Source organism: Maniola hyperantus, chromosome 25 (assembly GCF_902806685.2).
Source record: "Maniola hyperantus chromosome 25, iAphHyp1.2, whole genome shotgun sequence".
NCBI lineage: Eukaryota > Metazoa > Arthropoda > Insecta > Lepidoptera > Nymphalidae > Maniola > Maniola hyperantus.
In genome coordinates this window covers 3,666,625-3,689,868 of record NC_048560.1, presented here as the reverse complement: position 1 = coordinate 3,689,868, position 23,244 = coordinate 3,666,625, and the positions used below count along the sequence as shown (strand labels likewise).

General features: G+C 36.2%; 1 protein-coding gene across 2 annotated transcripts in view; it reads right to left on the bottom strand.

Annotated features, from left to right (window-relative positions):
* The window catches only part of LOC117993821 (irregular chiasm C-roughest protein-like), a 144,284-nt gene extending 121,923 nt beyond the window's left edge, over positions 1-22,361 (bottom strand). For both annotated transcript variants that reach the window (XM_069507128.1, XM_034981689.2), the window contains exon 1: positions 22,104-22,361. The gene's annotated coding sequence lies outside the window, so the exon portion shown is untranslated. The remainder of the gene's footprint in view (positions 1-22,103) is intronic.
* Positions 22,362-23,244: the final 883 nt, after the last annotated feature.

Genomic DNA, 23,244 nt, shown 5'->3' with positions numbered 1-23,244 from the left:
ATGTTAGCTACTTTGGTTCTTCTACGGATTTTCTCATTACTGATTTCATCCCTAAGAGAGACACCCAACATAGCCCATTAAAAATGTATAAGAAGCTAGCTTATGCTCGCGACTTCGTCCGCGTGGACTACACAAATTTTGAACCTCTTTTTCAGCCCTTAGGGGTTGAATTTTCAAAAATCCTTTTTTAGCGGATGCCATAGTAGCTATCTTCATGCCAAACAGCCCGATCCGTCCAGTAGTTTGAGCTGTGCGTTGATAGATCAGTCAGTCAGTCACCTTTTCCTTTTATATATATAGATTTCCTTTGCAAAATGTTACTAAAACATTTAAATAAAATAAAAAATAGGTATTTTGACTAATGTCATTAAGCTATTTGTGGTAATTATGAGTAAATACCAGGAGAAGCGGTTGTAAAGGTCAACTTCCGAGTAAATAACCTTGTGAACTGTTTGCGCAAAAGGCATTTAATTAATAATTAAAAGGCATCCGCTAAAAAGCTTTAAGTTCCATGGAAAAGTATGAGACATATTGATGTCAAAATTAACAAGCCTGGAAATTTTATTATTCAAATACAAATACAAATACAAATACAAATTATTTATTTGCTGATTGTAGGTACATTTATAAGTTGTCAATTACAATTTTTGTTTCGAGCTACAATCTACCATACTATGGTGTGCAAATTTGAATAGGTACACAAATAGAATTATTAATAGGAATCCTTACTACAACAATAGGCAACACAACAATTATTTATTAATACAATAGCTCAAATATCTCATTATTAACATATTATTCATTATAATTAATCAATTATTATTATTTTGCATTTAAAAAAAAAAAAAAGTTTAATATTAAGTAAGTCATAAAATTATTATAATCTAATTAATGGCAAAAGGGCAGTTTCAAGTATTTCTATTATGTCCGAATAAGTACATACTAAAAAAAAAAAAAAAAAGTTATATGTCAAATAAGTTAGTAAAAATCATAGAGTTATGATACTATCACTGGTAAAAATGTACATTTCTTAAATTTTAAAATTTAAATATCTCCAACCGAATAGAATTGGCGGGTCATTAACCAGTCAGTAATCTTATTTTTAAATATGTTCAAAGGTAAGTCAATTAAATATTTTGGCAACTTGTTGTAAATTTGAATAGCCATACAATAGACATTTTTTTTATACAATGTTAACTTAATCATTGGCCATACTAATTTATTTCCCCGCCTGCTGCCTTTTCCGCGTATATCATCCAAAGTTTTAAAATACTGGCTATATTTTTTAACAAATATGCAAATTTCTTTGATGTACATGCAAGGCAAAGGTAAGATCTTCAATTTTTTGAATATTGGTTTAGCGCTATCCAAGAAATGTGCGCCAGTTATCGCCCTAACACACTTCTTTTGGGCTTTGAATGCCCTCTCGAAATCTGTCGAGTTACCCCACAGTATAAGACCATAGTTTAACACAGATGACACATATCCATGATAGGCACTTAAGGATGCCTCTCGCGAAGAAGTCTGACTTATTCGTCGTAAGGCAAAAACAAATTTATTAATTTTTCTATCGCAATCAAATTCTATCTCAAATCGCTTCAATGTGTGGTTTCCAATTTAATTTACTATCTATTATTATGCCTAAAAATTTTATATTATCTAATTTTTCTATTGGGCAGTGGTTATATTGTATATTTAGGGATGGATGTTTTGAATTAGTTGTTTTAAATTGAATAAATTTAGTTTTGTCAATATTAATATTTAAATTATTTTCTGTTAACCATTTAATTATATTATTAATTGAATTATTAATGTCACTCTCAAACGTAGTTTTATCATTGCATTTGATCGTAATCGTCGTATACCTAAATAATATTATTATATTTTTTTATTTTTTAATAATTAAATTGTTTTATAAATGTATAAAATACTAGCGGCCCGCCCCGGCTTCGCATGGGTGCAATATCACACTAATATTATAAAAGCGAAAGTTTGTATGTGTGTGTGTGTGTATGTTTGTAACTCTTTCACGCAAAAACTACTGGACGGATTTGGCTGAAATTAGGAATGAATATAGATTATACCCTGGATTAAAACATAGGCTACTTTTGATCCCGGGAAATCAAAGAGTTCCCGCGGGATTTTGAAAAATGTAAATCCATGCGGACGAAGTCGCGGGCATCAGGCTAGTAGATACTAATGTGGTGTCAGTGAGAAGTGATCCATACTTCCATACTAATATTATAAATACGATTTTCCACCGCCGCCTTTAGCTCCGTCTCGTTTTGTTGCGCGTAATATTTGTTAATTTTCGATGGAAGCTTGATTTTTTTCGACATTTTGTTTAAACATCGTCATATTTCAACAAATTAACACAAACTAATATTAAACTATTTTTTCCGACATTTTGTTCAAACATCGTCATATTTCAACAAATTAACACAAACTAATATTAAACTATTTTTTCCGACCTTTTATTCAAACGTCGTCATATATTTCAACAAATTAACACAAACTAATACTAAACTATACCTATAAACCTTCCTCTTGAATCACTCTATCCATTTAATAATTTCGAATATTTTGCGTGGAAGATTTATATACTTACGTTTAACATCATTTACATCTGAAAATCGTTACGGTATTTTATTTTCGATAAAATCTAACAAAGTGTGCTTTTTAATAAAAGGATCAATGACGAATGGATTGTTTGACGGAAAAAACTGTTTAAAAGAGACTTGTCTAGTTTTTCGAAGTTAGACTGTTCTTATTTGTTTGTTTCTAATTGTTCGGAAAGTGTTTAGGGACAGGATCTAAAAAAAAATAAGTAACCTTGATGGTGAACAAAATATATTATTTGATGACAGTTGAAACTAAAATTTAAAAACTTACTTGTTACTTTTACTTTTTACTACAATTCCAAATAGTTTTAAAACCGATCGACATTGAGATGGATAAATTTACATTTTAGTTCTGCATTTGTCATTTGGAATCTTGTGAAGAAAAAAGTTAATAGAAAGTTTGGTTTTAATAGACTATTTTTTCTGTGAAATTGTGAACATTCGATACAAAAAGTTAGATGTCTCAATTTACGTGCGTAAACATTTGAATGGGCCCCTCAGGGGACACAAAGGCGCGTGAATTAAGTGGTTTTTTGTACTTGTCAATAATGACACTACACTGTGTATAAGTCCCGCAAATTGCTTATGCGCGTGGCCGCCATTTTAGTGACGTCAGCACTAGACTGAAGTTTCGAGCAACCAATACCTGATGGTACATTTTATTTCGGCCGACGTCAAAATGACGTCATTTCGATGTTAATGTGACATGTTTCCAGCGCAATAGCAATTTGCGGTACTTATACTAGCAAAAATGTTTTTGATATAAAATTTGACTTTTTGATATCAGGCAGTCTTAAGATTTAAAAAGCTCCTTCTAATTGTGAAAAAAACAGAGAAGAGAGAGAAAGTACTTATAGTCCGTACAAAATAACTTATTACGCGCCATTTTAACTTTATAGGTCAACTGTCATGTCAAAAATACGGTTCACCTTTAAAATAAGGACCAAATCGTACTTTTGACATGAAATTTGACACATAAAGTTAAAATGGTGCGGGAGAAGACATTTTTTACACATTATACTCGCCATTTTTGCTCTATTGTGTCAACTGTCATGTCTTAAGTATGATTTTAGTCCTTAAATCCTTAAAAGTCCTTATACGACTGCCCAATAAAGGAGTGTAATGTTTTAAGCGTTCATTTTTGAGAGTTTCTTTGTTCCACCATAACTTCTGAATGCCAGAACAGATGTGGATGTAGATATGGGGTATCGTTAGAATCTTTACGAAAAAACTACCTACTCTACGAAACTAGTCTACGAAAAAATTCAATATTAGGGTCTGTATGGCGTCATTTTCAAATGTAAAAATTTCACTTGTTCGGTTTTTGACAGGCTAGTCTTGTTCCTTTTTTTTATTGGGTTAAATGCGTGATGAACATAACAACTGTGTGTCACGGAATATTTAGGCCTGAACATAAAATCGCGTGGGTCATAAGTACCACAAATTACTGCCATGTTATCTTCACTGATGGCTTACATAAATACACAACTAAATATTGTATTATACTTTTATATTCGTATAATAAATCAGTTTGTCATGTTACGGCTTTTTTGTGAATGGACGGAATGTTATTGTTATTTCTTTAATAAATTATGCAATCATATTAAATTTAAATTGAATTAGAAAAATACAACATCTGAATAAAATGAATATGAAGTCCTATGTTTTTGTCATTCAGTATAACCGCAAATTGCTATTGCGCTGGAACCATGTCTCATTAGAATCGAAATGACGTCATTTAGCCGAAATAAACATACTCAGTCTAGTGCTGACGTCACTAAAATGGCGGCAATGCGCATTAACAACTTGCGGGGCTTATATAAGTTACTACCATAGGAAGTAAGGGGTTTTCCAACTTCAATGGTTACTACCGATTAATATTTCGCAAACAAGGCAATTTAGGTACATTTTACTTTCACGTTGTATTTCGATACTCGTAATCTACCGATGTTACCTACTTATAGATTTGTAAATTTATACATACTAGGAGTGCAGACCAATTAAGTACTTGATTTTACCAAACGTGGACTCGTATTTTCGGTCATGAATCATGATAAATAAACTTGTATCTGAATTTAAAAAAAATAAAATTGAACTTGAAAAAATACAGCAGTTAATAAATTAATGTCATAAAGGAATTGGCAGACTTCACACACCTTTGAGAAACTCATGGAGAACTCTTAGTCGTGTAGGTTTCCTTACGATATTTTCTTTTACCGTTAAAGCAAGGAGAAGTTAGAGGTGCGTGGATCAAACTCCGTACCCTTCGACTAGGAAGCCAAAGTCAACTACTAAGCTATTACTGCTTTTTATATTACCGCAACAATAAAACTAATCGCAAAAGCTCGTATTGTGGTTAAGACCGGAATAAGCACTTAAGGTGACGCAGTACGTTCGACCGAAATTGGCAGCGCACGTGGGGTAACCTGTTTGCTTTTCACTTGACATTGGGGCCAATTCTCTTGATCACAATCTCTCTAAACTAAACTAAATTGACAGGTTTAAATCTAGTGCTATCCTTTGCCGCAAGCAACTTTGTAAAAGGGATAGCAATAGATTTAGAGGTGTCATTTTAGTTTAGTTTAGAGATTGTGTACAACGGAATTGGCCACAATGTATGAGAGAGGCACGATGATTTTCACCGAAATCAAGCGCACGAAAAGGGTTTAGGAAAAGTATTTTTGAGAAAAAACTACTGAGTTTATGTTTGCAAAGTATAGTTATTTCAACTAATGAATAAATAAACTATGTCTACTGTTAAATTGTTTTAGTATTTTCATACCCCTAATCTTATTTATTTACGCCCAAAGTTGTCATAAATTTAGAGTTAAAATAGGAATCTTTTGAGGTTCGTAACTTTAAAATCAATATTTTTTCAATGTTTTATATATCAATAGACCTAGATAATGACGAAATATATCGATATAATTCTTAGTTTAGAGCGTACAGTATCAAATAATGTAGTAATTACCGTCCTACGTTTATATGAAGAAAGCACCGTCCTGAGCCCTCTTAATTGTACCCAACGTGAAATCGTAATTTTCGGTCATGAGCCGGTAATAAAGGGAAAGTAACAATACTTAGTGAAAGCATAAAAAGCCCACTTCCCACGTGCCAAGTGTGTAGTTTTATTGTTACAATAATTGAGTATTAATAGGTAGTGAATAATAAATAGGAGTTAGGGCAATTACTATTTTCCAGCTAGTTATCTCATAAAAATAAAAAGAAAAGTGTGTGCAAAGCTATTTGCCTCCTCGTTTTTTAAGTCCATTTAGCTCCATTATACATATCTCATACCCGGCTTTACTCACGCGTTTAGTCGACGTTAGCTCGACTTGTTTCGAACCCATCCGGGGTCTTTCGAAGGGAGACAATGGCATCAGTCGTGGGACAGGACACTATTAGCGCCAGCGATGAAGATCGTCAAGAACTGTCGGGAGACGATCTGCAGCTGTCTCCCCCTTTCCCACACTTCAGCCGCCCTCACAGCGGGCTATGCGGGCGGAAAATCAAAGAGTTCCCAGGGGTTTTTAAAACCCTAAATCCACGCAGACGAAGTCGCGGGCATCAGGTGGTAAGGAAAAAAACCGGCCAAGTGCGAGTCAGGCTCGCGCAATGAGGGTTCCGTACTACAGTCGTATTTTTTCGACATTTTGACCGATAATTCAAAAAATATGATGCATAAAAATAAATAAAAATCTGTTTTAGAATGTGCAGGTGAAGACCTTTCATATGATACCCCACTTGATATAGTCACTCACTTCGAAAGTTGAAAATACTAATTATTAGTTCATGACCACAATTTAATTTTTTTGTGTGATCTAACTCTAAATTCGCGGTTTTCAGATTTTTCCCCAAATGTCAGCTATAAGATCTACCTACCTGCCAAATTTCATGATTCTAGGTCAACGGGAAGTACCCTGTAGGTTTCTTGACAGACAGACAGACAACAAAGTGATCCTATAAGGGTTCCGTTTTTCCTTTTGAGGTACGGAACCCTAAAAAGGTAAGATTTTGGAAATTCTCATGGAAGCAAAACCGTGGGTGTTCACTAGTATTTTCATACAAGATTTAAAGTTGTGAATCAAAAAAAATCCTCAGTGGGATCTAGCGCTAATGCGACTTCATCATTTCATATGAAGCTCTCGTAAGCCTCAAAGAAACAGCCACAGAAGTTTTTCACAAGCGAAAACTAGCCGCTTTAAAGCGCTTTCAAAGAGGCGTGTTATTTTTGCCGTCCGCTATATTTAGGCAGTCGGTAAGATCTGGTGCAGGAGAAAGACAAAAATTGTCGATGAAAATAGACGCGATTTTAGCCTGAGCTTGTCCGCATGCTTTACCTGTAAATTGTGTGCTTTTCCCAATCAATTTTAATCTGTGTTTTTGTTTTTCTTTCAATCCGTTTATCTCAATTTAATTTAATTTAATTTATTTGGCAACCAAAACAGATTACATATTATATTGTAACTTAATTTCTCAATCACTACATTTTGTTCTTACTATTTGATTTTACGTTTATTCAAAAAAATAAAAATACAAACTATCGATATCATATATTTTTTTTATTTATTTATTTGACAACTTAAAACTATCATTAAGAATTTGAGTAATAGGTTAGTATATTTATAATCATTAATATTATAGTTTAAACGCTAAAATATGCTAGTAATAGTTCCACGAAATAACAAAATCTTTGAAAAATACCTAAGTTTACTTACACGCCAACAAAGTAACATCAGTAAAGTATTGGTTTATGTTTGCACTAGCGACCCGCCCCAGCTTCACACGGGTAGCTTATTACTTACAATTTTCATACGGATCTCTATTTTTTTTAATAAAAATATATAGCTTATGTCACCCAGGAATACTAAAACTTTCTACTGGTGAAAGAATTTTCAAAATTGGTTCAGTACAGTTCCAGAGATTACTTCCTACAAACAAACTTACAAACTTTACCTCTTTATAATATTACTAGATGATGCCCGCGACTTCGTCCGCGTGGATTTAGGTTTTAAAACTCCCATGGGAACTCTTTAATTTTCCGGGATGAAAAGTAGCCTATATCCTTCCCCGGGATGTAAGTTAACTCTGTACCAAATTTTATAACATTCGGTTGAACTGTTGGGCCGTGAAAAGCTAGCAGACAGACATATAGACAGACAGACAGACACACTTTCGCATTTATTATATAAGTATGGATTAGTATAGATAAACCGATGTTGCGCTTAAGTCTGACGTCTGTTTCAAGCTTTAGGTAGATTTGTCGGCAAGGCTTGTATGGCGAAACTCGGTCATACGGTTTCATACAGTTTCTAGTCCACCCACGCTGGTGAACGCTTTTGAATCGTAGAAATGTACCTAGTCGTGCCTACTTTGTTGAATCTAGAGATGGGTCAACTACACGCCGAATAGTCGGAAAAACCGACTATTTGGCATGTTTTCTAGATAGTGGTTAGTCGGTGATTATTGACGGAATTAAACGTTAAATATTCAGCATTATAATATTTTTTTTTTTTTTTTCAGCATTTGTAATAAAAAAATTATCCATACCTACTTGTATTATAAATGAGAAAGTGTGTCTGTCTGTCTGTCTGCTAGCTTTTCACCGACCAACAGTTTAACCGATTTTAATGAAATTTGGTACAGAGTTAGCTTACATGCCGGGGAAGGACATAGGCTGCTTTTTATCCCGGAAAATCAAGGAGTTCCCACGGGATTTTTGAAAAATCTTAATACACGCGGACGGAGTCGCGGGCAGCCTCTAGTTTTACATAATATATTATAATAATGGCACCGATTCTAAGCACAACCTAATTTTAGAGTATTCGCACCCTCTTCTTACTATTGTAATATGAAAAGGACAGAAGCAGTTTGACATTTCTAAATTTAATTTTTAGATGGTAAAACCCGTGATTTTAGCACGCACTCGCGAACCTACTGTTTAAATTTGTATTGTGCACTAAAATTTAGAGTCTTTAAATGTGATAGTCATGTTCCGTTCCTTTTTTAGCATTAGTAAAAAGAAAAGGATGCAGATATTTTAAATTTAGTTTAGAGAGAGACTAGAGAATCGGGGCCAATAGGATACCTACTATTAAATAAATTTATTTTACTTAAGAACCCTTTACGTTTATAATAATTTTGATGCATTCGAATTAACAATAGGAGTTTTTCATATAATATTAAAAGTAAATTTAAAAGTAACGTAGTTAAATAAATAAAATTCCGTACCTCAGTCCTCAAAAGGAAAAACGGAACCCTTTTAGGATCACTTTGTTATCTGTCTGTTTGTCTGTCGGTCTGTCAAGAAACCTACAGGGTACTTCCCGTTGACTTAGAATCATATTTGGCAGGTATTGAGGTCTTATAGCAGACATAAGGTGAAAAATCTGAAGACCGGGAATGTAGGGTCATGAACTAATAATTAGTATTTTCAATTTTCGAAGTAAATATCAAGTGGGGTATCATAATATGAAAGGGCTTTACGTATGTATTCTAAAACAGATTTTTATTTATTTTTATGCATCATAGTTTTTGAATTATCGTGCAAAATGTCGATAAAATAAGACTGTAGTACGGAACCCTCATTGCGCGAGCCTGACTCGCACTTGGCCGTTTTTTTTGGATCTAATTAGTTGAAGAAAAACCAATTTCAATCTAACATCTATGTATAAGCTACCTACTACTTATTTGATAACGACATAACTACAGTTAAAAAGTTATTACTTCACGAAATATAAATATTTTGAATCACCGATTATATTTTCGGCTGTGTTACTTCATTATACTATTAATAAATAATAGGTACATAATATTATACAGTACGTAACATAAATAACGGTATTCGATACCGATATGTTTACCACACCACGAGGCGCCCAAACTTTAATCACATAAAAGCAATGATGTACCATAAAAGGTATAATTTAGGCCACACTTTGAAAAGCACTTCACTTAATAACTCGTACTGGGAACATGTTATTTAAATATCTCATTAAAGTGGGTTAATAATAATCTAGATCGAATATTTTCGATGCTCAATAATATTGGGGCATTTAATTTTTGTAATGTTATCAATAGGCCTTTATATTACTAGCTTATGCGCGCGACTTCGTCCGCGTGGACCAAATAAATTTCAAACCCCTATTTCACCCCTTAGGGGTAGAATTTTCGAAAATCCTTTCTTAGCGTATGCCTACGTCATAATAGCTATCTGCATGCCAAATTTCAGCCCGATCCGTCCAGTAGTTTGAGCTGTGCATTGATAGATCATTCATTCAGTCATTCAGTCAGTCACCTTTTCCTTTTATATATTTAGACCAGAAGATACCCGCGACTTCGTCCGCGTAGATTAGGATTCAGGAAAAATCCCGTGGGAACTCTTTAATTTCCCGGGATAAAAAGTAGCCTATGTCCTTCCCCAAGATGTAAGTTAATTCTGTACCAAATTCCATCAAAATCGGTTAAGCTGAAGGGCCGTGAAAAGCTAGCAGACAGACAGACACACTTTCACAATTATAATATTAGTATAGAAGTATAGATAACTAGATGATGCCCGCGACTTCGTCCGCATGGTTTTAGGTTTTTGGAAGTCCTGTGGAAACTCTTTGATTTTCCGAGATAAAAATTAGCCTATGTCCTTCCCCGGGATGCAAGCTATCGCTGTACCAAATTTTGTCAAAATCAGTTGAACGGATGAGCCGTGAAAGGCTAGCAGACAGACAGACAGACACACTTTCGCATTTATAATATTAGTATGGATATGGAAGTATAGATTCATATCCCAATACCAAACGTGTTTACAATATTATTCTAACAACGCAATTTAAGGGCCCAGATGTCTTCCGTGCGTAGGCGTCCTGTTATACCTGCAACTTTATCCCATGCCCTTAGGCGAACAAAATAAACAACTGTAAGCTCGCACCTGGTGATAAAATTACGCGACCACAAATCACCGACCGACCTCTGCCGTCATCAGTATTTCTTTGTTACATCCGATGTGACTGACTCTTATTGAAACTGCATTTCCACTATTGGATGTTGGGTCATCTCGTCATATTATACGTTCTTATTGAGCTGTTATACCTAAAACACTACCCCATGCCCAGTGGCGTGCAGCTCATAGAAGCATAAACGCACTGCTTACCCTCATTGTAATAAATCAATGCTTATTTTTCATTATAACCTGCCGTAAAATGAGTTCATACCTAAATGCATACCCTGGCTTGAACTCCTGTGCACGCCGCTGCCCATGCCCTTGGACGAATAAAATGAGAAACTGTAGTGCGCACTTGGTGATAAAATTGCGAGAGAAGAGATTTTCATCAGATTTTTTACGTCCCATGTGACCGACTCTTCTGCCTTTTCTTCTTCTCCTCTCTTTCCGCTATTGAAGGTTGGGTCATCTTACCATATAGGTACGTCCTTATCGATCTATCCAATGCCCTCAGGCGAAAAAATAAACAACTGTAGGGTGCACCTGCTCATAAAATTACGCGAGCAGAGACCACGTCAAGGCCGACCTTTGCTGTCATCGCCATTTCTTCGTTACGTTCAATGGTGAATGAATGAAATTGATGTGATTGACTCTCAGTTCTTCTTCTTCTTGTGCGTCTTCACTATGTCACTTATTTTTTCTTTATTTTACATCTAATTAGAACGGCAGTGCCACTTACACTAACTACATAGATGATCAATGATAAATTTAAATACAAACACAAAAAGACACAAAAAACAAAACGATAAAACATTCAAGGATTTTGAATGTACCTACGTCATGTAATTTTCTATCTTTTTTACTGCCAAAAGTTAGAGATGCGTGATCGGGATCCAACCCAGGACCCGGACTAGGAGGCAACATCTCTGTAAATGCAAGTCTAAAATTGATTGTGGAAATTTGTTAAAAAATTTGAAGTAAACTCATACCTAGGACCAGTTTGCGCTGGTCCTAAGCGCCCAGGTGTCGTCCGTGCGTAGGCGCCCTTATCAAACTGTTCTACCTGCAACTCGATCCCATGCCCTTGGGCGCACAAAATAAACAACGGTAGCCCCGCACCTGTTGGACAATTATCCCAAGTCAGGGATCCCTAAACCCGTTCCAACTTTTTAATATCCCGTAGCGTTACTAATGGTCGAAATCTGGTTTTGTTTTCACTTATTTGTATTGGTGTTTACGCTTAAGGTTATAATAAAGTTACGCTAAATTATAGAGGTGTTTTTTTTATTATGAGGTGCTACGCATGTTTGTACAGTGAAGTTTACCTTAGCTATTCGGAAGCACGTAGGTACATCTTAATTTTTGCCTGAAAGCCCAAATACCAAACTTTATAGATAGAACTCAATAAATCACGGACTCATATTTCAACGCCTAAAAAATCTTGAAACGAATTTGGAAAAATAACGAGCTTTTATACAAATGTTCATTTACTATTTAAATCCTATTTCCAAAAATCCTGTTTTGAGTGTCTCATAAAAGAAAGCTACTGTCAAAATTTCAAGTTTCAGAAGATCGGTCAGTAAATAATAATAATAATAATATATAAAACTTTATTTGTTCCAATTACAACTTTGCTTAAAATTACCCTCGACCCCCAAACTAGATTAACCCGTGTCATGGGGGTCAGTCTCTTCCCAGATATGCAATGACAATGAATAATATTTTACTTTGACAGTCATTCAGGACAAGTCTTTTAATATAAATAATATATAATATAGATATAGACTAGATTTATTTCAGACCAAATAAAATATTCTCGCGTATCATTAAAACCCCTGATCGCCAATCACAACCAACTCGAACACAAAATAACAAATTCGTGCCGAGGTTCGAGAACCCTTGGTAGCCGACATCAAAGGCAACGTTTTTGTTGCGTCGTCGGGAGATCATGCTCGTTATTTTTATTGTATAAAAAGTTCTCGAGTTACAATCGTGCTCCCTTCATTCACAGGGCGTCGAGTATCGTGATAATATAACAGTTTCTGTACTGTATAATACCTACATTGATATGGGTATACTTAAGTATTGTATCGCGTATTTTTAGGGTTCCGTACCTCAAAAGGAAAAACGGAACCCTTATAGGATCACTCTGTTGTCACAGTTATCCGCAAACATACCGGACGCGCTACAGTACCGAGGCAGTCCCAACATTATTCTGAAGATGTTATTATACTGGACTCGGAGGGCGTTTATAGATTTTTGGGTAGTCAACCCACAGACTGCACGTGTAAAGCAATAAGTCTGTGTAACAAAAAAAATCTTTATAATTTAGAAGCCACGACATAAGCACGTGATAGAATACTTATTGTGGGTTATTGAATAACATTTGTTGACAAAGAACCTATCCTTTATTGTAGTTATTTATTGAAATCGTGTAGTCCTAAAGTGTTTTCAAAACACAAATTATTTTACGATCACGAAGGAAGCACAAAAATCTCGTATTCTCGTATTCTATGATCAACCCACCTGTAGACACCGTGAGCGATTTCACGATTTAGGGGAAAAAATTTAATAGACCACCATAGAGCTTTTTCTATTAATCTCAAGAATTTATATTGTTGGTTTTATTGATTTGTTATGCCCAAATAGTTTACAGTTTTTTTTATTAATTTTGTTGTTTCCAATATAATACTAGCCCGCGACTTCGTCCGCATGGACTACACAAATTTTAAACCACGATTTTACCTTTTCAGGGGTTGAATTTTGAAAAATCCTTTCTTAGCGGAGCTCTACCTCATAAAGCTACCAGCATGCAAAATGTCAGCCCTATCCGTCTAGTTGTTTAAGCTATGCGTTCATAGATCAACCAGTCAGTCAGTTCTTTTATTTTATTCTGAAACGAAGTAGGTAGAGTCCGCGACAGGTTGATGTGGCAATCGGGGTATGAGGCGCCCGCACGCCACTTGCGCTCGCCCGCATAGGGTAACCGCAGGGGCTGTGCGGGTAGTCTATCGTCCGGAAAGAAACCAGTCGTCGAGTCGGAAGGCGCACCTTTGTGTTCCTGGTGCGCCTTAGACGGTGTAGGGACTTTATTGGTCCCCTGTGGTGGGTCCTCAGCAGGCGCCGCTGGCTGGGTTGCGCGTACGTGTTTGGCCCCGTAGCCCAGCCACCAGGCGATGCGTGGAACATCGTGGAGTTTTAGTCGGTAAGAGTCCGACATAACCACCGTGCCTCTCCGGGTGCGGTTTTTTTCCCCGTGGATAAAAAGGGCCTGTGCGGGTGCGCGGGGCGTTCCCTCCCCGACTGCCATTTCAACCTGTCGCGTACTATAATATTGTTCGTGCGTTTTAACTAACTACGTAAGACGTAATAAAGTACGATCAAACCATGATAACACGAACAAAGTGACATCGCTTGAGTGAAAACAATACCTAGTAAGAAAATATTAACAGGTCCCTTTGATTTATATTTCCTTATGCGTTTAGTTCATTTCCTGGTTGTAAAAGTACTTAACGATTTAATAACTTGTATAAAGTTTAACTGTAGTTTGTATACTTAGGTACTATAGGTTCTTGAAAATACTCTGAACCTTTTTCAGAGTTAGCTGTTAATAAATATCCTCTCTGTAGAAAGTGTATAATAATATATTATATCGTATCGAGTTGAATGAAAAACTAACCTTATAGGATCGCTCATGTGACTCGTATGTCTGTTATATGTCCGTCTGTCAAAGTCAATTTGTCCCGAATCTACTGGACCGTGGACTGTTGAAATTTGGTAGGTACACATAATATGAATTTCCGTAACCCAAACTACAAGTCCGTACTTGTAACGCAAATAAAAAAAATAAAAAATAGTCTTTACAAACTGAACCAAAACAAAAGGCTTGATATAAGGATCTCAAATGTATAATTTTTATAATATCTAAAATTTAAAGATATTTAGGAAAATAGATGAAAATTGACGATACCACTTCCTTATCTCCGAAACTACGTAGTCTAAAATTTTGGCAAAATACAGAAAATTGTTCTTTACTTAAAGATTATAGGAAATCATTTTATGTTTGTGTTTCGACGATCGAATTCGTTCAACATGGGAGAGATGTAACCCATACTAACCCTACTGTAGGTTCGTGAGTATAATATTGGATATCCAGCTTAAGCTTATTAGTCCTTGTACCCAAGTTTTTCAAACACACGGAAGGAGCAGCTAGCGAAACCGAAAATGGTCTGTATAAATAAAATATTACGACGGATAATCGTTTGGATTCGACGGAATTACGTTTATTTTTACGTCCAGCGCCGTATTTACGTGGGCGAAATGGCGATATCGGTCACGGAAACACGCTAGGACGTAAAACTTGAGGCCTTTTTGTGAAATACGACTCTCTACTAAGTTCAGTTTTTATGACGGAAACGGCTTGTTCACGCCGTTATACTTGCCTCGAAAAGCCCGTTTCCACTTAGCCGATCAGTCTTTTTTCTCGGTCAGTCTAAATAGACGGATGTGCCAGTGGCAGTACAATTTGTATGAAGCTGTTCACATTATGACTGATCCGGGAAAAAAGACTGTTCCGAGTTATTTGACGGACGTTTTGGCACTGCGACGATCAGTCAAAACGCCCGGATCGGATGAGTGTGAACGAACGTTGCGTCAAGACTGAAGACGAGACCCCCTCCGCCCCGCCGTCGCTAGTCTCATTCGGCGTCAGTGCTCGTGCAAAATGGACGAGGAAAAAGACATTCGAAAGTAGTTTAAGAACTTCGCCTCATTATTCCTTAATTCACCTATCAAATGTCCCTGTTGAAAATCGGTCTCGAAGTATAGGACGCACCCAATGTTGTCTTCGTTTTCTACTTCTTTTTCGTCTCATTTGTCTCAAATACCACCACAATACAAATTTTAAAAATTCAAATCAACTGCTGTTTCGTTCTTGTAATATTGTTATTATAATTTAAGAATATTGTAAATATTACATATCAAAGTGAATTAAGTGTACAAGCGAATTATCTAATAACCCTGTAAGGGTCAAAACATAGGTTATTATAACCTATGTTTTGACCCTTACAGGGTCTCATATGTATCTCCATGTCTTTATTGTAAGTAAGTGGATGCATGTGAAACGCAAAATAAAGAATCTATCTATCTATCTATCTATCTATCTATCAATATAACATCATCGTCGCCGTCCATCGCGTACGAAATACAAACGTAAACTGGCGGCGAGTCGAACCACCGACCTTCCGGCAAAACAGACTGATCGGATATAATGTGAACACCCACGTCCGGCGTCCGGTTTCAGGGCAAAAAGACTGATCGGATAAGTGGGAACGGGCTCTCACGGTGCGTGATATTGCGGACGGACGCGGACCACGCGCCACCGTACCATGGGGACGGGGTCGTCCATGGTAGCGCAGACACGTTCGTCGCGATAGGTCCGATTTACGAGTCGGTAACTTCAAAATTAGAGCTTTGGTAGCCTAGTGGTTAGGACGTCCGCCTTCCAATCGGAGGTCGGGGGTTCGATCCCGGGCACGCACCTCTAACTTTTCGTAATTATGTGCGTTTTTAAGTAATTAATATATTTGCTTTAACGGTGAAGGAAAACATCGTGAGGAAACCTGCATGCCTGAGAGTTCTCCATGATGTTCTCAAAGGTGTGTGAAGTCTACCAATCTGCACATGGCCAGCGTGATAGACTATGGCCAAAACCCTTCTCACTCTGAGAGGAGACCCGTGCTCTGTAGTGAGCCGGTGATGGGTTGATCATGATGATGATTAACTTCGAAATGGCTTACAATCTCAAGAACCATACAGACTGACACGCAACGTTGGAAGAACCTTGTGTGCGGTGCGAGGACGTCCATGGTCGTCCGGACGGGATAATCCGCCGATTGACGTACCGTGGGTAGCCGGTTTTAATAACAGTCATTCTTTCTGTCACTTTTCTGCATAAGAAAGAGGTGAAGAGTGGATTTATTTTAAACTAGCTGCCCTGGCGAACTTCATTCCGCCTAACAATCGATTCAAATTTTTTACATATTTCTCTTAGTAAGAACCATCCTCGTACTACAAGGAATATTATAAAAAAGAATTAGCGAAATCGGTTCAGCTGTTCTCGAGATTTGCGATCAGTAACACATTCAGCGATTCATTTTGATATAATAATATGATGAATGTTTATGTTTTAGTTTTTGGTAAAAAAAACTTAAATAAGGTGGTTTCTTTTCTGTTAATGTACCCTTGAAACTTGCTGAGTTGTCTGAAATACAATTTCGCTGTAATAATATTTCCTACTAGAAATATGACGGAGAGAAAAACTAGTGCACAATATATTCGGCTAGTTTTACGTGCTGCCATTACTCTGACCCTATTATTTTATTGTGTGTTTAGGAAAAAACACGATTTGTGTAACATATGGGTCCTACGTGAGTAGACTTTGGACCTATACAAATAATATGTATTTTTATTATTACTAGGAAAAGTGAAAGAAAACATCGTAAGGAAACCTGCATGCCTGAAAGTTCTTCTCATTACTGTGATAGCCTAGTGGTTAGGACGTCCGCCTTCTAATCGGAGGTCGGAGGTTCGATCCCGGGCACGCACCTCTAACTTTTCGGAGTCATGTGTGTTTTAAGTAATTAAATATCACTTGCTTTAACGGTAAAGGAAAACATCGTGAGGATACCTGCATGCCTGAGAGTTCTTCATAATGTTCTCAAAGGTGTGTGAAGTCTACCAATCCGTACATGGCCAACGTGGTAGACTATGACCAAAACTCTTCTCACTATGAAAAGAGACCCGTGCTCTGTAGTGAGCCGGCGATGGGTTGATCACGATGATGATGACTATAAATCTACTTACATACTTATTACGTTTCTAATAGAAAGTATTATTAGTAAATGTGATACGGAACTTAATTAATTACATCGATTAATGAAATGAGAGTCATTATCGCAAAGCAGTATTGATTTTATTAATATCGAATACCCAGGGTACAACAAACGTCTGTGGGTACAACCGATATCAGATACCTGCCTAACATGGAAAAAAATTCTAGGAACTATATTTTGACCCAGTTTCCTTTTCATATTTCTAGTAGGTAGGTAGTAGGTATTATGAAAATTTATATATCTGTTACACGGCGGAGGGACGACAGAGTAGAAAAGCTCATAGTGACGGGCAACACTGAGGACAAAAGACCGAGAGGCCGCTCACCAACTAGGTGGTCCGACCAGCTAAAGGAGTCCAGCAGGTGTGGATTTCATCACATTGTAAAAATGGCCACCGACAGAAGCCGATGGAAACAGATAAGCCATTCGAGGGCAGTTTGCCAGGACCACGATCTTCAGCAATGAAGGAACGACCGGAGAGAGAGATATCTGTTATAGCTATTTAGGTAATGTATTATGTGACATGCGATATCACATTTCTTTTTTTTCTTCTTTCTTTCTTTCATAAGCTGTTAGTTCTACTTCTCAGTCCTTTCGCACGACTTATCCGTCTAAATGTGTATGCTGTAGCAGCCTATAATTGAAATTATATCTACTAACTCATTCACTTTGGAGACCATTTACATCAAACAAATCCTTATTAAGGTTAGGTTTTTTTAAATTATTTCTGAAGTGGTAAGTCCATAAAAGTTTTTAGAAATACTTAGATGCCATTGGCGCCATTTTTTTTTTAAGTCTTGAAGTTTTGTAATTACTACGCTCGAACAATAATTTGGAAATTTCGATAAGATTTTAGTCATGTTCCATAATGCCTAGTTGAATCGTAATTTTTTAGGTGATAGTTAAGTTTATGGCTACTAATTACCACATAAAAAACTTCCCAAGACGTTCTATAGAAAAAGAAAAAAAAGAAAAACCACTGACGAATGAAAATTATGAAAAAATCATTTAAAAATTTATATCTCCTAAACTACTGAAAATCGCTGAACATACATAGAGGTGATTTGGATACCCCTTAATATAAGGTATTCAAATTTTTCTTTTAGTAGTCACATCCCCGGCCACCCTGTATAAAGAAAAAGCTGACTGATCTATCAACGCACAGCTCAAACTACTGGACGGATCGGGCTGAAAGGCATGCAGATAGCTATTATAACGTAGGCATCCGCTAAGAAACGATTTTTGAAAATTCAACCCCTAAGTGGGTTAAATGGGGCTTTGAAATTTATGTTGTCCATGCGGATGAAGCCGAGAGCATAAGCTAGTTTTATATAAGTGAGTACTAAGTAGTTAGGAAATATTACGCCTCCTTCGTGACGTTGATAAAGCTCTACTAATGATAACAACGATAAAGAAAGCTTGAGTAATTACTAAAGTAAAGTTAACACTGCAGGCGATATTTATTTTATTTTCATTTATTTATAAGTGAACATTTTACACCACACTTTGACGACCAAAGCCTGCTCGTTTGCTCGCTATTTCTAGCTTTTTTTTTAATTCACTGATACGTTTAGGCAATAGGCTATGAGGCGGGGGTAGCGTCCTCCGGATAAAGCCAGACAAAGTCAGGCTTTTTGGTTGCATGTGAGGCCAAATTAGTCGGTGTCCGGCCTGTCCGGCTTTTGTTAGGCTTAAATTTGTCAATTTTTTACATTTTACAATAATAGTAAGTAAAGTGATGATTAGTAAAATACGACTGGTTCATTCATTTGAGTTTCGTTTAATTTTGTATTGCATTGTAAATTGCAATAGTATAAATCAATGATAATTGAGAAAGAAGACTGATTCATTTACTTTTGTTGTTTTTTATTAGAATTTAAGAAGATTTAAAGGTAAATGATATAGGTATGAAGTAATAAACCCACTAAGACTTAAAAAGTTAAGGTTCTCCGGCCTTCTTACCCAAATGTCCGGCTAAACTGGCTGTTCTGTCCGGCTTTTCGGGTTAAAGACCTGGCAATCCTAGGCGGGGGGCCGCCCCGCACACCCGCGCTCACCCGCACTGGGTTAGCGTGGGGACTGTGCGGGTGGGCGGGGCGTCGACGTACGCCTACTAGATTACATGTGCTTAATTTTTTTTAATTAAATAAAATTCACTGTACACGAGTTTTATTACCAATGAATTATTTATAATGTAGTTTCAATAACAAGTTCCACATTAAAGTGTTACCGTTACAATCGAACTGGTTTAGAATTTAGATTAAGCTTCTAATATACGAATAATAACATAAAATATATCGCGATAAATTAATATGGCTTTCCTTAATCCTTTTCCTTTTATCAGTTAGATAATAAAATCCATACCTACTATTAATTTATTAATTTAATATTGTATAATGCGAAAGTGTGCCTGTCTATCTATCTGGCTGTCTGCTAGCTTTCCACGGCCCCTTCGTTTATTTATTTATTTTTATTTTATTTCCATAACAAATAGAAGGTATTTACATTACATTCCTAACACCCTTATTTGTATTGTATTTTTTTTAATTGTATGCAAATACAGCTTGCATCTCGGGGAAGAATATAGGGTTCGAAAAATCAAAGAGTTCCCACGGGATTTTCAAAAACCTAAATCCACATGGATGAAGTTGTGGGCATCATCTTCTTGGTCAAGAGATGGCTTGCATCCCAGGGACGGGCACAGGCTACTATCCCGGAAAAGCAAAAAGCTCCCACGGGATTTTTGAAAAGTTAAATGCACGCGGACTAAGCGCAGGACATTTTCTATAGGTATATATAAAAGGAAAAGGTGACTGACTGACTGACTGACTGAATGACTGACTGACTGACTGACTGATCTATCAACGCACAGCTCAAACTACTGGACGGATCGGGCTGAAATTTGGCATGCAGATAGCTATTATGACGTAGGCATCCGCTAAGAAAGGATTTTTGAAATATATATATATCTACACTAATATTATAAAGAGGAAAACTTTGTTTGTTTGTTTGTTTGTTTGTTTGTTTGTTTGTTTGTTTGTACTGAATAGGCTCAAAAACTACTGGACCGATTTTAAAAATTCTTTCACCATTCGAAAGCTACATTATCCACGAGTAACATAGGCTATATTTTATTTTGGAAAAAAATAGGGTTCCGTAAGATATTTGGGTTTTTCGGACACAAGGTGTAAAAAATCAACCAGAAAAGTTACCTACTTATTTTGCGTACGCTGCCTAAACTATAAAAGATAGAACCATAAAATGTTCTAATTAATTGTAGATCTTATAAATATCTACAAAAAAGTCCGCGACACACTATACCCATCTATGTCGAGTGAGGCACAGCAACCATTTTTTATTTAAAAATCTTGAATTTTTTTTGGACTACATTTAAACGCGTTTATTTTACTCATGCTATTAATCCTTATCAAAATAAATGATTTCATCACTAAGAACAGTTTATGGAGATAATATTTGGTCTTTGAATGATTAAAATTGGACGTTTGGTTTTGAAGTTATGGCGAAATTAAAATATTACGATTTCTGCTGCACGGCCCGTTGTCTACACTAATATTATAAAGAGGAAAACTTTGTTTGTTTGTTTGTTTGTTTGTTTGTTTGTTTGTTTGTTTGTACTGAATAGGCTCAAAAACGTTGTATTATATAAAGAGGTAATGTCGTTAAGTCTGTTTGTAGGGGGTAATCTTTAGAACTACTGAACCGATTTTAAAAATTCTTTCACCTGTAGAAAGCTACATTATTCCTGAGTGACATAGGCTATACGGGATCTTTAAAAACCTAAATCTACGCGGGCGAAGCCGCGGGGATCAGCTAGTATATATATAAAAGGAAAAGGCGACTGACTGACTGACTGACTGACTGACTGACTGAATGACTGACTCATTCAACTCCTAAGGGGGTGAAATAGGGTTTTGAAAATAGTGTAGTCCACGCGGACGAAGTCGCGAGCATAAGCTAGTCTAAATATATAAAAGGAAAAGGTGACTGACTAACTGATCTATCAACGCACAGCTCAAACTACTGGACGGATCGGGCTGAAATTTGGCATGCAGATAGCTATTATGACGCAGGCATCCTCTAAGAAAGGATTTTTAAAAATACAACCCCTAATGAGGTGAAATAGGGGTTTAAAAATTGTGTAGTCCACGCGGATGAAGTCGCGAGCATGAGCTAATCAAGTAAAAGCTTTCCTAATGTAAAAAATATTTTCCATAGAACACCTACAACTTATACTTACCTAGGTATAATGTAGGTAGGTAACATTGCCTAGGCACCAACTGTAACCTATAAAAGCTTATTATGAAAGCTTTTACGCTAGGTATCGCACTTAACTAAATTCATAATATTCCATCCTACAGAACCACATTAAACTCTGAAAGTTTTTACGTTCAGGTGAAAGTACAGATTAATTATTTACGTACAAAAAGAATACAAAAATAAAGTGCGTACCTAACAATTAATAATTAAAAATAATAGAATAACAGGAAAACATAATACACTGCAATGCATTGCAAACTGCAGACAATTCGTTGCGTAAAAATTAAAAAAAAAACTGAGAAAAAAAACCAAAACAATTCGGGCAAACGAGGAAAATCCAAATGAAAATACCTCATTAAAAATGAAAAAGCTTACCGTCACGAAAATTTCAGAAAATCCATAAACAGTTTTCATTCACGCACAAGTACAAACACTGAAACGGGAATCGTTTTTACCGCTTTTCCAAATTCAAAAGTCACTCAATTTTTTTTATTAATTACCATAGAGTATTTAGGTGGTCATTTCACAGACACAAAGCATACATTCATAAAATGACGTATTCGCGTAGTGAAACGCCGCGTGTAGCCGCGAGATTCGCGTAGTAGTACGCACGTATATACGCGACTACGATGGCGTCCGGCCAGTAACTGAGGGTGTAGAGTAGGCTCCGCTTGCCCCGGCCAGGCTGGAAAAACATAGATTAAGCAAACGCAGATGCGTTACCTTATCAATTTTTCCAGTTTCGTATCACTACGCAGTATTATAAATGCGAAAGTGTGATTCGTTGGTTTGTCCTTCAATCACGCCACAACGGAGCAACGATTTTTTTTGCATGGATACAGTTAAAGACGTGGAAAGTGACTAGGCTCGTTTTTATCACTGATAATTCAAGAAGTTCCCGCGGGATTTTAAAAACTAAATTTGGATTTAGTTAGGAAAAAACACTAATGCCTGCGATTTCGCAGGCATCAGTTTTTCTTTAGTTCTTTATTTCAACCACATAACAATATTTTTATTGTTCATTTTTCCGCTTGACATTCAGAATCTCTCTTGAGTTTATGTGGATGTTGCACATTCCTCTTATAATACCTACTGAACTGAGCTAGATAATATCCAAATCAAAACTGAAGATGAAATCGATGCAATCATAATAATATTAAGTAAGTTAGTGAAAATATAATTGCATGATAGTGTTTTTAATTATTAAAATATAAATATCTCCACGTGATGACCTCGTGTATTTAGTTTATTAAAATTCCGTGGGAGCTTTTTGGTTTTTTGGGATACAAACTAAGATCTGCAGAGTGACATAGGCCAATTTGTATACCGGAAAATCAAAAATTCTTAATCAAAGAATTCAATTGAAAAATGATATTACAAGTTAAATCTTAGCTTAAAAACCGGCCAAGTGCGAGTCAGGCAATGAGGGTTCCGTACTACAGTCGTATTTTTTCGACATTTTGCACGATAATTCAAAAACTATGATGCATAAAAATAAATAAAAATCTGTTTTAGA